Here is a 16,593-nt window from a genome sequence, read left to right as displayed (position 1 = left end):
CTGTCTTTTGAGACTCAGGAAAGTGGGAAGCTAGTTTGTTTTAAAGATGATCTTTATATATTGTGCTTTTGCTAACTGGGTACACTTCACTTATTCTAACTCTACTTCTCTCAAGCCAGCAACCAAGTTAAGAACTTTAGACCATCTCCCAAAGTCTATACTGTTGATGTCTCTGGGGAAAATAAAATCAAATTTGGTGACACCAAGTTCATGCCCACACAAGGCAAGAGTAAGCTACACCTGAGTATGGTTGCTCCCATTTTAAATGCAGAAGACAATCTCTAGTGACCACAGCACTCACCACCTACATTATTGCATGTGCACTCAGGGCCATGTATTTCTGACACTGTGTGTAGGGAAAGAGTGTCCTGGGCTGGTGCTCTGTAGACCTCCACATTTTTGGGTGAGAGACTACTCTTGCAAATGTGGCTGTGACCCATCTATAGACTGGAAGAATCAGTTCTCTTCATCTGCCTAATGTGCGGCAGAATTAGCTATGGTGTTCCACAGAGGTATAGCTCTGTATGTTTAAAAAAAATCCTTCTTTTTTTTTCATAGAATGATTACTACATCTGGTTATGAGATTTCTGTCATATGTCAGAATATTTCCTCTTCATTAAGCAAACTCCTGGGGGTATTTGCAAGATCTCTAAAGACCACTCTTGTCTTCCTTTGCTGGTTTTTATGTAATAATTTATGGTATCAATAGAGAAATGTTGCTGCTTGCAGATGACACCCCAGCTACATGTTGTCTTTGAATTTCAAAGTGATGCTGTGGATACATTCGCTAAAGCTTTTGTTGTTAGTGACAGAGGATTTGCGTGGCCGTCTGTGTCTGTCTGCCACATGCTTCCCCCAGATACTCTCATTCTTGGTATTGCCCCAGGAGAAGCGTCTCCTGTCTTCCACTTCTTCTCATCTTACCTTCATTGTTAGTTTTGAACGTTATTCCCCTCTTAAAAACTTATCACTCATGACCTACAGGGATTTTGCATGTTTGTTTATTGAACAAGTGTTCACTATGCACCTATTATATGGTAGTCACAGCAGAAGCACAAAATACATAAGTTTGAATAAAAATGGAAAAGTAAAGCAAAAGCAAACAAAACACAGAGTCATTGCATTCATGGAACTTATATTGAACTTTGCAATATCTATCTTCTTACCCAAAAATAGAAAGAAACGAGCAAGTATAATTCTTCTAAGTGTGAAAAAGTGCTTAAAATGAAGGAATGTGATGTGATCAAGGCAGGCAGTGAAGGCCTAAGATAAGAGTAATCCTACAGAGAAACAGTTTATGTCTCACTCCCTGATGAAAGGCCAGAAAATGATATGTGTTTTCTCATTTTAACCTCACAGCAACCTAGTGTGGTAGGCACAAATGGTCACATTTAACAAAAAATAAGGCTAAGCTAAAGAATGCAGTCCTAGGTCAAATAGCTTGTAAGTCATGAAGCTGAGATATGAGCCCACATCTTCATCACGGTAATACTCATGCCTTGGGTTGTTACTCATATAGGTTAGAAAGACATTTGTTTCTCTATTTTTATCCCTAATTTGGCCATAGCCTTCATGTAATAATAGATGCAGACAAATTATCAATCAATGCTGACTTTTGATTCAGTAGCATTTAATACTTTTTTCTAAAATAAAGTGAAATTTTAGTAGTGCATAAGCAGTATTCAATCTGTCACTTTATTAGTAATGAGATGTAAGCTTTAATTATTGTTATTGAGGACTTAGCAACTTAGAGTAGCAGGTCTTAGAGATGTATCTCATTTAAATGTGCATTTTAATAAAGCATTTGTTCTAAAAATTGAAACATATTCTAATTGTTTCAACAAACCTGAAACTTAAGTATTTCATGATGCATTAAAAGAAATATTTTTAGAATCAGAATTCATCAACATTGGTGCAGAATTAACATTCTCTATCTCAGCTTGATAGAGAATTCAACTAAAAAGACATTTTCCTCTCTGTGGGATTAGCATGTTTATATTCAATATTATAAATAGAATGGATCCATAGTCAATTGCAAACAGCTTCTTCCAAAATTTTTTCTTCCTACTGTTGTAAATGTAGAATATCTGCTATTGTAATGTAGCATTATGGCTAGTAAACATTTGTCTATCTGAAATGCAACAATAAACTATTCAGATTGCTGAATGATGTATAAAGAAACTGTTATAGGAGTGGTGTTTGCCATCTATAGCTTGGTTTTGGTGGAAAAGTGGCAGGAAAGGAAACCATTTCTTTGCCAGCATTTGTTAATCTTCCACAAGCAAGAAAAATGAAATGTTTGAGGTGATGAATATCCCAATTACCCTGCTTTGATCATTACACATTTTATACAGGTATCAAAATTTCACGTGTACCCTCAATCTATTACAACTATTATATATCAATACAAGTAAAGATAAAATAAAAAATGAATGGTAGTAAAAATGAATATTTTATTAAAATATTGTGTTAACTAAATGGGCCGGTGCTAAGTTCCTTACTCCTCTCTGGAAAGCCATTTCGGCAAGTGCTTCCCTCACTAGCAATTTGCCCATGTTCGCTACAACTTGCTGAGCTCTTGATACATTTGATGATCTTGCTGTGAAGTCTATACTCCTCACCTGTGGGGCTTTGTACATGTGATTTTTTTATCCAAAAAAATTGACCATTAATTTTCTCCAAACAAGGCTTCTAGCATGCTATAAGCTCTCTAAAGAAACAGGGTTTTGTTGATTTTCGGTTTTGTAATCATCAGTAATATTATACTGAGACAATCAAGAGACATGAACAGCTTCATGTAACTAGTTAGTGAAGAACAAGAGTACATGAGAAATTTGTTTTCGCTTGTGTGTTGTTTCTTGCAGTGTGTAAAGTATTTAATGCAACTGACAATTACAGGTTGAGAGTTTCTCATTCTGCAGTTACTCCATATAAGGCTCTAATAAATGGTTTATACAATAGATTGAAGTGGACTAGGCAACCTCCATGCCACATTCTAACTCTGGCATTCCCAGGTTCTAAACCATTCTGTAATACATTGGGAATAAGCCCAGTTATAATGAAGCCAATCCATATTTCAGTAGGCTTCTTTGAAAGCTTATGTACAATGCCATCTGCTTAATAATTATTAACAAACAAAGATATTTCCACAAAAACATAAATTTATCTCATTATTTCTATCTTTAAACAGTAAAAATAACTCCATCTACCTGTGAAACCATTCTATAAAATGTTCTGTACCAACTGAAGCAGCCTCTACTTTGAAATTATTATTGTACCTTTGATGATCACAATAAAATTAATGAAAATTTCTTATATGTATCATAAAGAGTGGCCTCTATTGTAGACCAGCTATTATTGTTCATAGAATAAATATACCAGAGGGAAATATCAACTACCAGTATGAATCACCTTGAGGAAAATTATAATTTTATCGAGAGTAATATCTATAATTCTGATATTGATAATAATAACATTAGTGATAAATATTGATCACTAATATGTGCTAGATGCTCTGCTTGGTATTTTGTATAAATTGATACATTCAATCATCATAACAACTTGTTGACTGGTTATTGTTATATTAATCAGGGTTCTCCAGAGAAACAAAGCAATAGGATACACACACGCACACACACACACAAAACACACATGTAAAAAAGAGATTTATTTTGAAGAATTTTCTCAGTTAATTTTGGAGGCTGAGAAGTTTCATGATTTGCAGTTCGAAAGCTGGAGTCTTAGGAAAACCCTTGATTTCACTCCATTCCAAGTCCAAAGGTCTGAGAACCAGAGGAGCCAATGATGTAAACCTTAGTCCATTGTCGGGAAGAGCAATTTCTCAGCTAGGAAAGGCAGGCAAGAGAATAAACAGGGATAAGTTCCCCTTTCCCTACCTTTTTGTTCTATTCAAGCTCTCAATGGATTGATCCCCAAACACACTGGAGAGGGCAATCTACTTAACTGAGTCCACTGATCCAATGCTAATCTCACACAGTAACGCTTTCACAGGCACACCCAGAAATGACATTTATCTGGACATTTATTGGTGCAGTCAAGTTGACACAGAAAACTAATCACCATGACTATTCGTATCTTTATCTTACAGCTGATGGTACTGAGGCAATCTCAAAAAATGCATAGTATTTGCTCAAGGTCTCCACTAAGTGCAGTGTTTACAGATTGCCAAGATTTTTTTTGAATGTAGGCTTGTTTGGATAGTTGTTTTGGGTCACTGGTGTATAGTATATGCTCAGAGAAGTGCTCCACATTTCTTTGGCCCTCCCAACAACCCCAAGAGTTGAGGAAAATAAGAAGACATTCTCAATCCCATGATATAGATGAGCATACTGCAGCTTTCTTGGCTAAGCGGTCCACACCATGTTTGATAGCAAATCCAAGCTGAGGGGCCTGGAACTCAGGCCCTGGAACTTCTAGCTGGTACCTCAAGGCCTCGCTTGGAGCTTTAAACAAAAGAAAACAATAAAAATAATGCCCAGTTCATCTTAGAGAATGACAAATCCTCCATACTGAATTTCTTCACAGTGAATTAAAACCCCACGAGCCAATTCCCAATGCCTCTATGACTCTAGTGTCATTTCTCAACAGCTCCTCACATCATCTGGCTTATTCTTCTGCAAAGACTGGAGTTTGTGATGAGCTCCTTTCTGTGCTTCCACCTCTTGCCTTCACCTTCCTTACCTGGTGACTCAGCCAAGCACCTCTGGCTTGATTCTAATCCCTCAATTAGGTGTCAAAGGATGAACTCGTTTCCTCTTCAAGGAGTGTTCACCACTCAAAAGAAGCATTTCAAAATAACATCTTTTACTGATTGTAAAGATAACCCATATCAACTTTAGAAAAAAATGTTTAAGTCTTAAGAAATGTCTCAAAAAGGTTACTCTTATTGCTTTCTAAGTTACCCAATTGACCACTATTAATTTTTGATTATATATCTGCTCCCTAATTTTTCTGTGAACATGCATACAATTTGAATCGTGCTGTACATACTGTATAGAAAATTCTTTTTCCTTTTTGTGTTTTTACCAAAGTCTATACCATCAACACGATTCCATGTCATTAAATATTCTTTAGCAACGTAACTGATAGACTCTACAGTATTCCACATTTATAAGCACTCAAAATAAGGATATATATTAATTTATCTAAGCAGTCCCTTATTTTGGCCTATTTTGGTTCTTATTTTGCAATTTTCAGTGTTATAAATTACAATGAAATGAACATCCTTATAGATAACAACCTGGTTGCATCTCGTGAATTTCTTACAGTAGACTCAGAGAAGAAAAGCATCTACGTAAAAGCAAATGTAAATTTTTAAGAAACAACTGTTCTAATAATGTTCTGAGGCATGGCTCCCTATAAGGCATCATGTTTTTGCATTGTGTTCAGAAATGGTGGGGAAGGTACTTTTGAGGTGGCTGCACTATTAGGAAGTAATTTTTCTGCCCCTATTTTCCAGTTCAATCTGCCTTCACCTTCCACACTGTTACATGGAAGCCAGGAAGCCTTCCCTAATAAAATTGTACCCCACCTGGGGTTTCTTAAGAAAAATCAACAGGACTCAAAACTCAGGACAAGAAATCAGTGTCAACAGACTAAAGGGGATGGGAAAATTGCTGGTGAAAAATTTTATTTCACTGAGTAACTTGCTGATGAGATTGGATTTCAGAAAGGAATTTTTGCTGCATGGGGTCTGTTGTCTGCTGCAGATGGCTAGAATGTGTAAAAGAGTGCAGGAATCCTTTTATCTTCTACAGTCAGCTACTTTAAAGTGTGAGGGCTTGATAGGATCAAGAATTAAATTAGGTTGTCTTTATGCTAAGAGACTGGACATCTATGTGGACCAAAATTCTATTATTATGCTATTACTTATTTGATTGTATTTATAGCACTTGTAAGTGCCTGAATTCATTTATATATGTGTTTGTTCATTATTCATCTCCCTTGCTATAAAATAAGCTCCAGGAGACAAGCACCTTGTCTACCTTGTTCCCTTTATATCTTCAGCACCTTTGCACAGCCCCCAGCCTTGCTCTGGTATCAAGTAATTTTTGTAGGATAAAAGAATGAAAGGGTTGTTGTCTTTCTCTAACACTTTGAATGTCTACATTTTTAGCATGTAATGAATTATTTACTGATTAACATTTTGTTATATATCTTCAGGAATTTTCAATGTTTATGTTCATTCTCTGTGGTTTTATAATATGCTCTTGAAGCACAAAGTGCTATAATTTAGAGAATAATTTGTACCCACTAAATGTATATCTTAAATGGTAAGCTGAAGTGACCATTTATTAAATTTGTATTCACTAACTAGAGGCTAATTAAAATTGTGTCAGTTTCTGATTTTTAGTACCAGATATAACTTATTGGATCTGGTGGTTACAGATAAGGCTTGCTGCCATTTCATCTTGAAACACTCTCTAAATCAGCATAAAATGAAGCTTATCTCAAGACTGGTTAATATAAAAATCCAAACACCATTTGAAGGGGGGGAAATCAGTGGAGTCACTCAAATGTTACATTTCCATTCATTCGTTTGAATGGTTGTAATATGTTTTAGTGGAAAAAATAAATGAAATTTACATTATGAAAAGTAAAGTGGTTGTATCAATACTTTTATATAAATCCCACCAGTACAGTTCTTTGTTAATGAAACTCATCTTCCTCATGTGAAATTCACATTGCCCTCTGTATTAGTTACATATGCCTATTTGAGTTGCTTCTTATACAATCTTTAATTAAAAGTTTAGGGGATAGAGATAAAATGAAAAATTAAGTATATTAAAGAATGACTGATAAATCATTTTTTAAGTTTTTATTTTTATTTTTGTATCTTTTTGTAGAGGCGGGGTTTTACCATGTTGTCCAGGCTGATCTCCAACTCCTGAACTCAAGCTATCTGCCTGCCTCAGCCTCCCCAAGTGATAAGATTACAGGCATGAGCCACCATGCCCAGCAAGGCCATTTATTTTTATTAAGCATGACTTTAGAGTTTATCTAGGTCAGAATCTAAACATATTTCCAACTGATATATTCAATTTTCTTTTTTCCTTGAGTGTCTAATAATATCAAATCTGTACCCAGGCAATCCCTTCTCCTGGGAGCAGTCCTTCCTCCTCTCTGAGGCTCCAGGATAATGGATGTGGCTCACATGTAAGCACTTTCCATAGCCAGTTGAAATGATCTATTTCAAAAAATGATAAACTGAGCACTTGCTATGTGACAGTCACTATGATGTTGGTAAGCCAAAGAAATCCTTGCCTCATAGAAGTTACATCCTAGTAGGCGAGTCACTAACCAAATAAGCTGACGGTTTAGGATATGCTGTTAGGTAAATGAGTGTTGTCAAGAGAAAGCCAGCATGGTAAATGAATAGAGAAAGATGGGGTCGGTCATACTATAAGCTGGCCAAGATAGCTTCTCTGAGGAGGGACATTTGATGAGTACTTGAACACAGTGAAGAAGCAAGCCATGGATATCTGGGGAGAGCATTGTAAACACAGGAGACTCTAGTAAATGCAAAATCCCTGAACCAGAAGCACTCACCAAATGTTTGACAAAAGGGAAGAAGGCTGAAGTAACTAGAATGAGATGTATGAGCATAATAGTGGAGGAACTGAGGTAGCGAGAGAGAGAGCCAGGAGCCAGTTCTCCAGCTCCCATCAACACAGGAGCCTTATCCTGGGTACGTGGATCAGAGCATTCAGGGGTCTACAAACCTAAGTGCAAAGAACATGCCATCTTTATTTTCATTAATCTCAACAGAAATTTAGCATATCATTTAATTGGGACTGTAGAGAACAAACCACAGTATCATTAGGAACATCTGTGGCTTCAGAGCCAAGGGACACTGGAATATTTTCAGTTATGGATATCTCAAAATAGTCATGATATTGACTACTTTCATGCTATAGCAGTTATCAGACCTGATCGCTATATGCCTTTTTAATATTTTGATAACTGCATTGCAGTATAATTGATTTTCTTTGTGACCTTATATGTTTTATTTTTAACATTAAAAAAATGTGGCTGGGAGTGGTGGCTCATGCCTGTAATCCCAGCACTTTGGGAGGCCGAGACAAGCAGATCACTTGAGATCGGAAGTTTGAAACCAGCCTGGATAACATGGTGAAACTCAGTCTCTACTGAAAATACAAAAATTAGCTTGGGGTGGCGTATATTATATAATATTTTTATATGTAATATATAAATATATAATATATTTTTATATGTAATATATAAAAATATAATATATTTATATATTTATAAATATATTTTTTATATATGTATAATTCTTCGACTATGGTATCCATAAGTTTCACTAGACTACTCAAGGTGTATATGGTTAACAAAAATGCTTAAATGGCAGTAGATAACTAAATGTTGTAGATATAAACCATTATTTTAAATGAAACTGATTAACATAGAGGCTATCAAAGTGCAGGACACTCAGCAAATGCAGTATATACTATGTACAGGTTTTGTGAAACTGTGTGTGTGTCTGTGTGAGTGATTTTTGGGTCACGACATAAGATATCTTTCTCAATGTGGATTGTAATAAAAATGTTTGAAGGTCAGTGGATTAGTGTAGAAGAATGTTGACAAGAGGTAGGATTTGTGAATATCTCTAAGAAATCTTACAGTCCCCAGATCATAGAAAATGTCCTATAGATGTTTCTTGATGAACAGACTGAAAAAAAAATGTGTTATTTCTGCTTCAAGCCTTACTTTTCTACCAGTATTTTTAATATCTTTTATCTTTTTGTTTTTAATCACCTCTCCTGGGCTTCGGTCATTTAGAATCAGCCTCTTCTAAATCCTCACCCTCTACATCTGCCTGGCAATGATTCTATAAATATACCCAGAAGTCTCCCCAAAACCATGACCCTTCCTTCTTCAAGCCTCATATTCTCTTCTTTCTTGTATTTGCATTAAAATATTATGAATGTATCTGTTAAACAGTGAGGAAATATTTAGTAGACACCATTTGTGTTCAGGCAATATGAGCTGGGCCTTGCCCTCCTGGGACATACAGTCTCACCACCCACTACGTTCTGGCTTCAGTTCCCTTCACCCCACCGAAAGAGCTTTTTCACACATCACCTGTGACAACCTAAATTCCAAACTCAATGGACACTTTCCAGTCTCCATCTTTCTTGATCTTTGCTTATTTCTCTATTTTTTGTATTCCATGCCAGTTTGGCTAACACCTTACTAAGAGTGATATCAAGCTAGTAAGTTACCCACTTTCCTGCTTCCTTTTTCTCTTTCATTGCACATATTGTCCTCTTCTCACTGGAATGCTTCTTGTCTCTGATGTTCTTTTAGTAAAGTTTTCACCATCCTTCAGATTCCAGATTAAGTGTTGCCTCTTCAGTAAACCTCTCCACCTTCCTTGCCCCTTTCACTGAGCCCTGCATTCCCCCAGAGCTAATCTTCTCATTCTCTCTGCTTCCCCTGTGCTGTTATCACCAAACCTCAGTATTATTCCTCTGTACACACATATCATATTGCACCTCATATCCACACATCTCATATTGCACTTCATGTACACATATATCCTATTGCATTTTAGCTAATTACTTTCTTATCCATCTTTGGTACTAGACTGGGAAGTTTCCTTGAAGGAAAAATATTTCTCTTAACACAATGCTTTGCACAGAGTGTATGCTCTAAGAATGCTTCTGAGAGAATATATGAATAAACGAATTCAATAAATGAATTAAAGAAATTTCTTTAATTTTATCAGCAATGAATTAGATCCCAGATCTATGGAAGTGTCTAATATATAGTAAATTCTCAAATAATTTGTTGAATAAGTTATATTTCATTCATAATTGATAGACATTAAAACTATCGAATTATATGTAAAAAAACATTCTTAATTTGGACATATGTTGCTTATTTTAGACATAGTCCCAGCAGCCAATCATTTTAACAATTGCTAACCGATTTCTCTTATTAAATTTCTTCATTTTTATCTGTATAGTCAATAATAAAGTCAATGTCAATAGAGCCATTGATAAGGAACCATTTTGTAGGTAGATTAAAATGTCTTGTCTTAATTAAAGCATGATATAGGTCTATTTTTTAAATTCAACAAATCGATTACATTTCTCTTCTGTGTGTACAGCACTTTTTTCAGAGTGACACAGATATTGTACACCATCAAAGTTAAAGCTTTTGTTATGGCATTTGTACCTGTGCTTACCAGAGAAAAGAACAAAAACATTTATCTCCAACAGATGACAGGGTCTGAGCACAGAGGCATTCATTCTTCTCAGCAATTTATCAGCAATGGTGAATCAAGGCTCCCTGTCAAATACAAGCATTGGGGTAAAGAATAGTTAATTCCACCTGATTGAATAAAGCATTATTAACCCGTTTATACACTTTATGTATGCCCTTGTCTATCAGCCAGCTTCCTTTGTTCCTCTGATTGAGTGCATGCACTTATCTATGTCTTGACATTGGCCAGGGATTGGGAAAGTCAGGCATCTGTGGCACAAGGTTTGAACATTAACAATAAGTAGACCCGAGCTTCCACAAATTATTCATGTTACTGCAATTTCAAGTTCCTTGCCACCCTCTTCCTTGCCTCCTGACAAATGGCTTCAAGTCTTTGCCAAATGAAATGAATGCTATGGTGATGTTTTCAAGAATACGCAGCAACTTCTAAACAAAATTGTTATCATTTCAAATCTTCCTGTAAATGCATATTATAAGCCTACTGAGAAGAACTCGATGGCCTCCTATTACTACCAGAAAGAGGAGTAATTTCAATTTCTTTTTTACCAAAGAGCCAACCCAATATCAAAGCAGAGTTCTAAGTAATATTAGAACTTTCATCTTTACAGTGTACTTTAATACAAGTTTTTACTGTATATATTCACAGACTTGGATATTTTCCCTAAAAAAGTCACATTTCTCAGTCAGTTAAGCAGTATGATTTGGAGAGGGACACCTTGGATACAGTTTTGCAAAATGTATACTGAACCTGGAACTGCTTTGTGTGAGGAACATACATAGATGCAAAGAATGTAAAAGTTTAATACTTGGAAAATGTGATAAAACAATATTTTTTAACTTAAATGAGATTCACTTACTTAATTTTATTGCATTAAGAAAACAAGAATAAATTCATAGCTCTTTAAGAGAATTTTGCCATGCCTCCAATTTGTGCAAAATCAACAGAGTGCTCTGTAGAAATTAAGCCATCTAGGACAATAAAGAAGACATTTCTATGATGATCAGGCCAAATTAAGAAGAGAATGTAGATGCATTATCTCTTAAGGCTAGTATATTAGTTTCCTAGGACTGCTGTAACAAATTCTCAGAAACTGGGTGGCCTAAGAACTTATAAGTTTATTCTCCCAATAGGAATGCTTTTACACTGTTGGTGAGAATTTAAATTAGCTCAACCATTGTGGAAGACACTGTGGTGACTCTTCAAAGACCTACAACCAGAAATACAATTTGACCCAGAAATCCCATTACTGGATATATATCAAAAGGAATATAAAGCATTTTATTATAAAGATACATTCATGTGTATGCTCATTGCAGCATTATTCACAATAGCAAAGACATAGAATCAACCCAAATGCCCATCAGTGACAGACTGGATAAAGAAAATGTGGTATATATACACCATGGATTACTATGCAGCCATAAAAAGGAATGAGATGTCCTTTGCAAGGACATGGATGGAGCTGGAAGCCATTATCCTCAGCAGACTAATGCAGGAACAGAAAACCAAACACCACATGATCTCACTTATAGGTGCGAGTTCAACAATGAGAACACATGGACAAAGGGAGGGGAACAACAGGCTCCCTCCCCCTGCTTCCCTGACTTCCCTGTCAGGGGAACGGGGGGAGGGAGAACATCAGGATAAGTAGCTAATACATGCGGGCCTTAACTCCTAGGTGGTGGGTTGATAGGTTCAGCAAACCACCCTGGCACACGTTTACCTATGTAACAAACCTGCATATTTTGCACATGTATCCTGGAACTTAAATAAAATAAAATTTAATTTAAAAATAATAATTATCCTTCTACAGTTCTGGAGGCTGCAAGTGTGAGAGCAAACCTGGAAATCACAAGCAGGGGAATGAACTCTGCAAAGTTTCCAGGAGAGAATTCTTCCTTGGATTCTCAACTTCTGGGAGTTGCTGGCAGTCCTTGGTATTTCTTGGCTGATAGCTACATCACTCCAGTTTCCGCCTCTGTCTTCCAAAGGCTGTATTCCCATTGTTTGTGTCTCTCTATCCTCAAATCTCCATCTCCTTATAAGGACACCAGTCATTGGATTTGACCACCTTCATCTAGGATGAGGTCATCTTAATTAATTTCATCTGCAAAGACCCTATTTCCAAAAAGGTTACATTCTGACTTCCAGGTGGACATGAACTTTGGGGGCACACTAACCCAATATAGTTGCTTATACTGCTTTATTTTAAATTGTGGTTGGTTAAATGGACTCTAAAGCATAGACAACAAGTAGATTACAGCTGCCCATAAGTATGCAAAGAAGACTCAGAGAGGAAACCTGAGAGAGACTCTCAGAACTGTGTAAAGGAGCCAAATCAAATAGAACAGCAATCGGATAGCTATAAGGTGCCTATCTTGGGCTTGCTCATCTTTTACTCTCACCTCCACTGGAACCGTCTAAAGGAAGACTTCCTGAACATGTGGCTCATCTGTATTGTGAGCTGTGCAACCTCTCTGCATCTCCTGTATTATGCAGTGCAAAATACTTGCATTTACCAAATAGCTTGATATTTGCATTTACCAAAATATTTGCATTTACCAAATAGCTTGATAATTATCTGTTCATTGTCTGATTTCTCCCAATAGATGTTAAGTTCTTATAAGGTTGGTAAGATGTGAACAGCACACTGTAGGTTCAAAAATGTCTGTGTTTGCCAATGAATAATTAATTAATTAAATGAGGGTCAAAACAGGGCACTGTGTGAGGCACTTGCAGAGAGTAAGTAATGCATGAATTCTGACCTCAGAGAGCCTGCATGGATGATAAGTGATATGCCTACAAATCACCATAGTTGAAGACAGACAATCCCTACCTGGTAGCAGAAAGGAAGCAAAATGAAGTACATTGGGAATTAGCAGATTGAGCTATTGCTACAATTGTGGTTTGATCTCTGAAGAAGATTTCCTGATAGATGTGGCATTGAAACTAGTTATTTAAAAATAGGCATTATTCGTGAAGATGGATGAGTGGGGCAAGTCAGGGCACTGGGAAATGATGATGATGTGGGGTAACCTTTAAAGCAGAAGAGGGAAAAAAGCATGATTATAGGCAGGAAGGTATGTAGGTCCAGGATCCATGTGGAAAACAGCAAATAATGCAGCTTCAGTGCAGCATTGCAAACTGATTCTGTCATTGTAGTGAAGAACAATTGAAAAGTTAGGTGGGAATTAGATTAAAGAGTCCTCGAATGACAATGCAAACAGACATTCCAGGAGTGTAACAGAGCAACAGTGTGTTCAGAGCCATCTGCCTTTGTGTGAAGAGCTTCACCTTATCAAGAGGGGGTCTGAAGAAGTATGAGGAGTCAGTGTAGAGTGTAAGGACAGCACCAGGCTGAGGAACCAGCGTGACTGAATAAGGGGCAGGAGGAGAAAATGATATTAACAAAAGAACATAAGTGTGATATAGAAGAGAGGAGATCACCAGGTTTAGTGCAATCCGATCGAAGCAAAGTAAAACTGGACTGGAAGATTGAGGTAGTTGCTGGCTTTGAATGAAGCAAAGATGAAGGAAGAAGAGAACTAAAAGATATTCTCTGGTGTTTCTCCATGAGATATATAGAGCTCATACCCCAGGCAGGATGAACTGTGTACTCAATAGCATTTTATTTAAGTGTGTGTTTCAGTAGCATTTTATTTAAGCTGTTTCATTCAAGTGCTACTCCAGTGGTCGACTGCAGGAAGGGGCTATGTATTAGTCCATACTCACACTGCTACAAAGAACTACCTGAGACTGGGTAATTTATGAAGAAAAGAGTTTCATTAACTCACAGTTCTGCAGGTTTAACAGAAAGCATGGCTGGAGGCCTTAGGAAACTTAGATTCATGGCGGAAGACGAAGGGGAACCAACCATGTTTTACTGTGGCGGAACAGGAGAGAGAGAGAGCAAAAAGCGAAGTGCCACACATTTTTCAACCATCAGATCTCGTGAGAACTCACTCACTATCATGAGAACAGTAAGGTGGGAGTCCATCCCTATGATGCAATGACCTCCCACTAGGCCCTGCCTCCGACACTGGGGGTTAAAACTCAAGATGAGATTTGGGTGGTGACACAGAGCCAAACTGTATCAGGCTATTTTGCAAATTGTTGCCTACCCATTCACAACAACAAAATACAGAAATTGAATGTAAGCATTTAGAAGCAATCCCAGCAATGTGATATTGTCATAGTATATGTAAGTGTTATTTTGTATTTTACAAAAGTATCAGTGTACAAAGAATTAGACAAAAAAATAAAATAAAATAAGGACATCCTGGCCAACATGGTGAAACCCTATCTCTACTAAAAAATATATAAAAATTAGCTGGGCATGGTGGCGCACGCCTGTAGTACCAGGTACTCGGGGGGCTGAGGCAGGAGAATTGCTTGAACCCGGGAGGTGGAGGTTGCAGTGAGCCTAGATCGCGCCACTGCACTCCAGCCTGGCCCGTGGACACAGAGCGAGACTCTGTCTCAAAAAATAAAAATAAAATAAAAAAATAAGGAACAAAGATGATCCTTCACCATATATAGTTTGGGAAGCTCTGTTGTTCTATAAAACCCAGTGCATCTCCTGAAATAAAGGATAGTTGATTTGTCTACTCCTCCAGGAGTTTGTCAGCTCTACGTGGAAGAGGGAGGGAGGGATGTATCTGAATCATTTCTGAACACCCAGCTTCAAACATGGCATAAAGCATCCTACATGCAATCAATGAATAACTAGAATGGAATTGATTTTGATAATTAGTTGGTTTTCGGGTTTTGTTTGTTTGTTTTGTTTTTAACTGCTGAGAGAGCCATTTCAGGCTGACCAGTTGGGCAGATGCCATTAACTGCTGAGAGAGCCATTTCAGGCTGACCAGTTGGGCAGATGCCACCGTCCTGGACCTTAAGATAAATGAACAGACGCAAGCAGGAAAAAGCAGCAAGAGGTAATTCTCATTAGATGCCACAAAAGAGAGAAGAGCCATGAAATGGAGCTGGAGCAGGCAGACCATTTACTGCTTCAAAGAAACTCTTAGAGGTTCAGGTGCTCACGATACAGACAGGAGAAGCTAAAACTAGGAGTCTTCAAAGTCTCAGGCCATAGTCTAGTCCTGCTGGTGGGCATGCTTCCCTTTTGGCACTGTTGCCCCTGTTCTGGGACAAGTTAAACATCTATTAATGCAGAATTGGAAAAGTGCTTCTGGTTTGCAAGATCCTGACCATGATCTCTCTCAAAAAAAGCAACCTGGCGTCCTTGACCCAACAAAACTCTGCTCTCAGCAATGACTTTCTGTAAGAAAGACAGATGATTACCGACTTCACTGCAACATGCTCAGTGCTGTTGACAGACTGAAGCAGTTCTGGGCTAAAGGTCTGCTACATGGCGGTGCAAGCGTTTGCTGTTACACTTGATCTACCTACATAATTTCAATTAGTTTCCATCTGTGAAATATAAAATTGAATTCTACTGAATGCCCTGAGCTTTTTCTAAGCACCAAGCTTTGTTGCCAAACTGACAATTTGCAAGGAATCTAGGCCATATTTCAGAGAATCAGAGGCTGGTCAAACTTAAAAAGGCGTTAGTAATGGTAACCCATCTTTCATTTTCCAGAAAGGATACCTAAGGCGCAGAGTTAAAAAAAAAAAAAAGAAAATACTGGTTCAGACTCACACAGTGAGCTATTTCAGATCAACTTGAATGAAGTTGTTCTGTCTGTGAAACCCTGAACAATTTTCACTACACCTTCGTAACTATCTATTCATTGCATTGTAAATTTCTCGATAGATAACACATTCTCCTAGGCCCTGAAACCAGTAGATTGTTCTGGAAAAAATATCTAATGTATCATTTTTGTCATTGCCTATTATGTTTCAAGATATTATGACACTTCATTGTGATTTAAAAAACTACTAGCAAATAGGAAGTAACATTTGCCAAATAAAATCAGTAAAAATAAGGCATCCTTTACAATAAAGAAACTCTTGGAAATTATTTAGACATTTTAAGGGCATTTTGAACTCCTCAAATACAAATTTCAGGTTTATAAATTTTTCATCAAAATCCTTTGTGGCAACCAAAAACTCGTTAGTAGGCAGGACTCTGAATTATTCTCTCCTTCCTCCCTCCCTCCTTTTTTCCTTCCTTTCTCCCTTTTTCCTTCCTTCCTTCTTTGCTGCCTGCCTTCCTTCCTTTCTTCCTTCCTTCCTTCCTCCTTCTTCCCTTTTTCCCTTTCTCTCTCTCTCTCTCTCTCTCTCTCTCCCCCGCTCTCTCTCTCTCTCTCTCCCCCACACCCTATGTTGCCCAGGCTGGTCTCGACCTCCTGGCCTCA

General features: G+C 37.3%; 1 protein-coding gene and 1 long non-coding RNA gene across 5 annotated transcripts in view; both read left to right on the top strand.

The window, feature by feature from the left end:
• The window catches only part of KCNIP4 (potassium voltage-gated channel interacting protein 4), a 1,196,254-nt gene that overhangs the window by 700,461 nt on the left and 479,200 nt on the right, over positions 1 to 16,593 (top strand). The gene's annotated exons all lie outside the window — the stretch shown is intronic.
• On the top strand, positions 9,760 to 15,918 carry LOC135270535 (uncharacterized). Its single transcript, XR_010338693.1, has 2 exons — positions 9,760 to 15,084; positions 15,133 to 15,918. It is a non-coding gene; the product is annotated as an uncharacterized LOC135270535 (long non-coding RNA).

The sequence above is a fragment of the Aotus nancymaae genome, unplaced genomic scaffold, assembly GCF_030222135.1.
Source record: "Aotus nancymaae isolate 86718 unplaced genomic scaffold, 86718_ANA_hifiasm-v0.15.2.pri h1tg000006l, whole genome shotgun sequence".
Lineage (NCBI taxonomy): Eukaryota > Metazoa > Chordata > Mammalia > Primates > Aotidae > Aotus > Aotus nancymaae.
The sequence above is the reverse complement of the archived record's forward strand: the minus strand, read 5'-3'. Positions and strand labels throughout refer to the sequence as shown.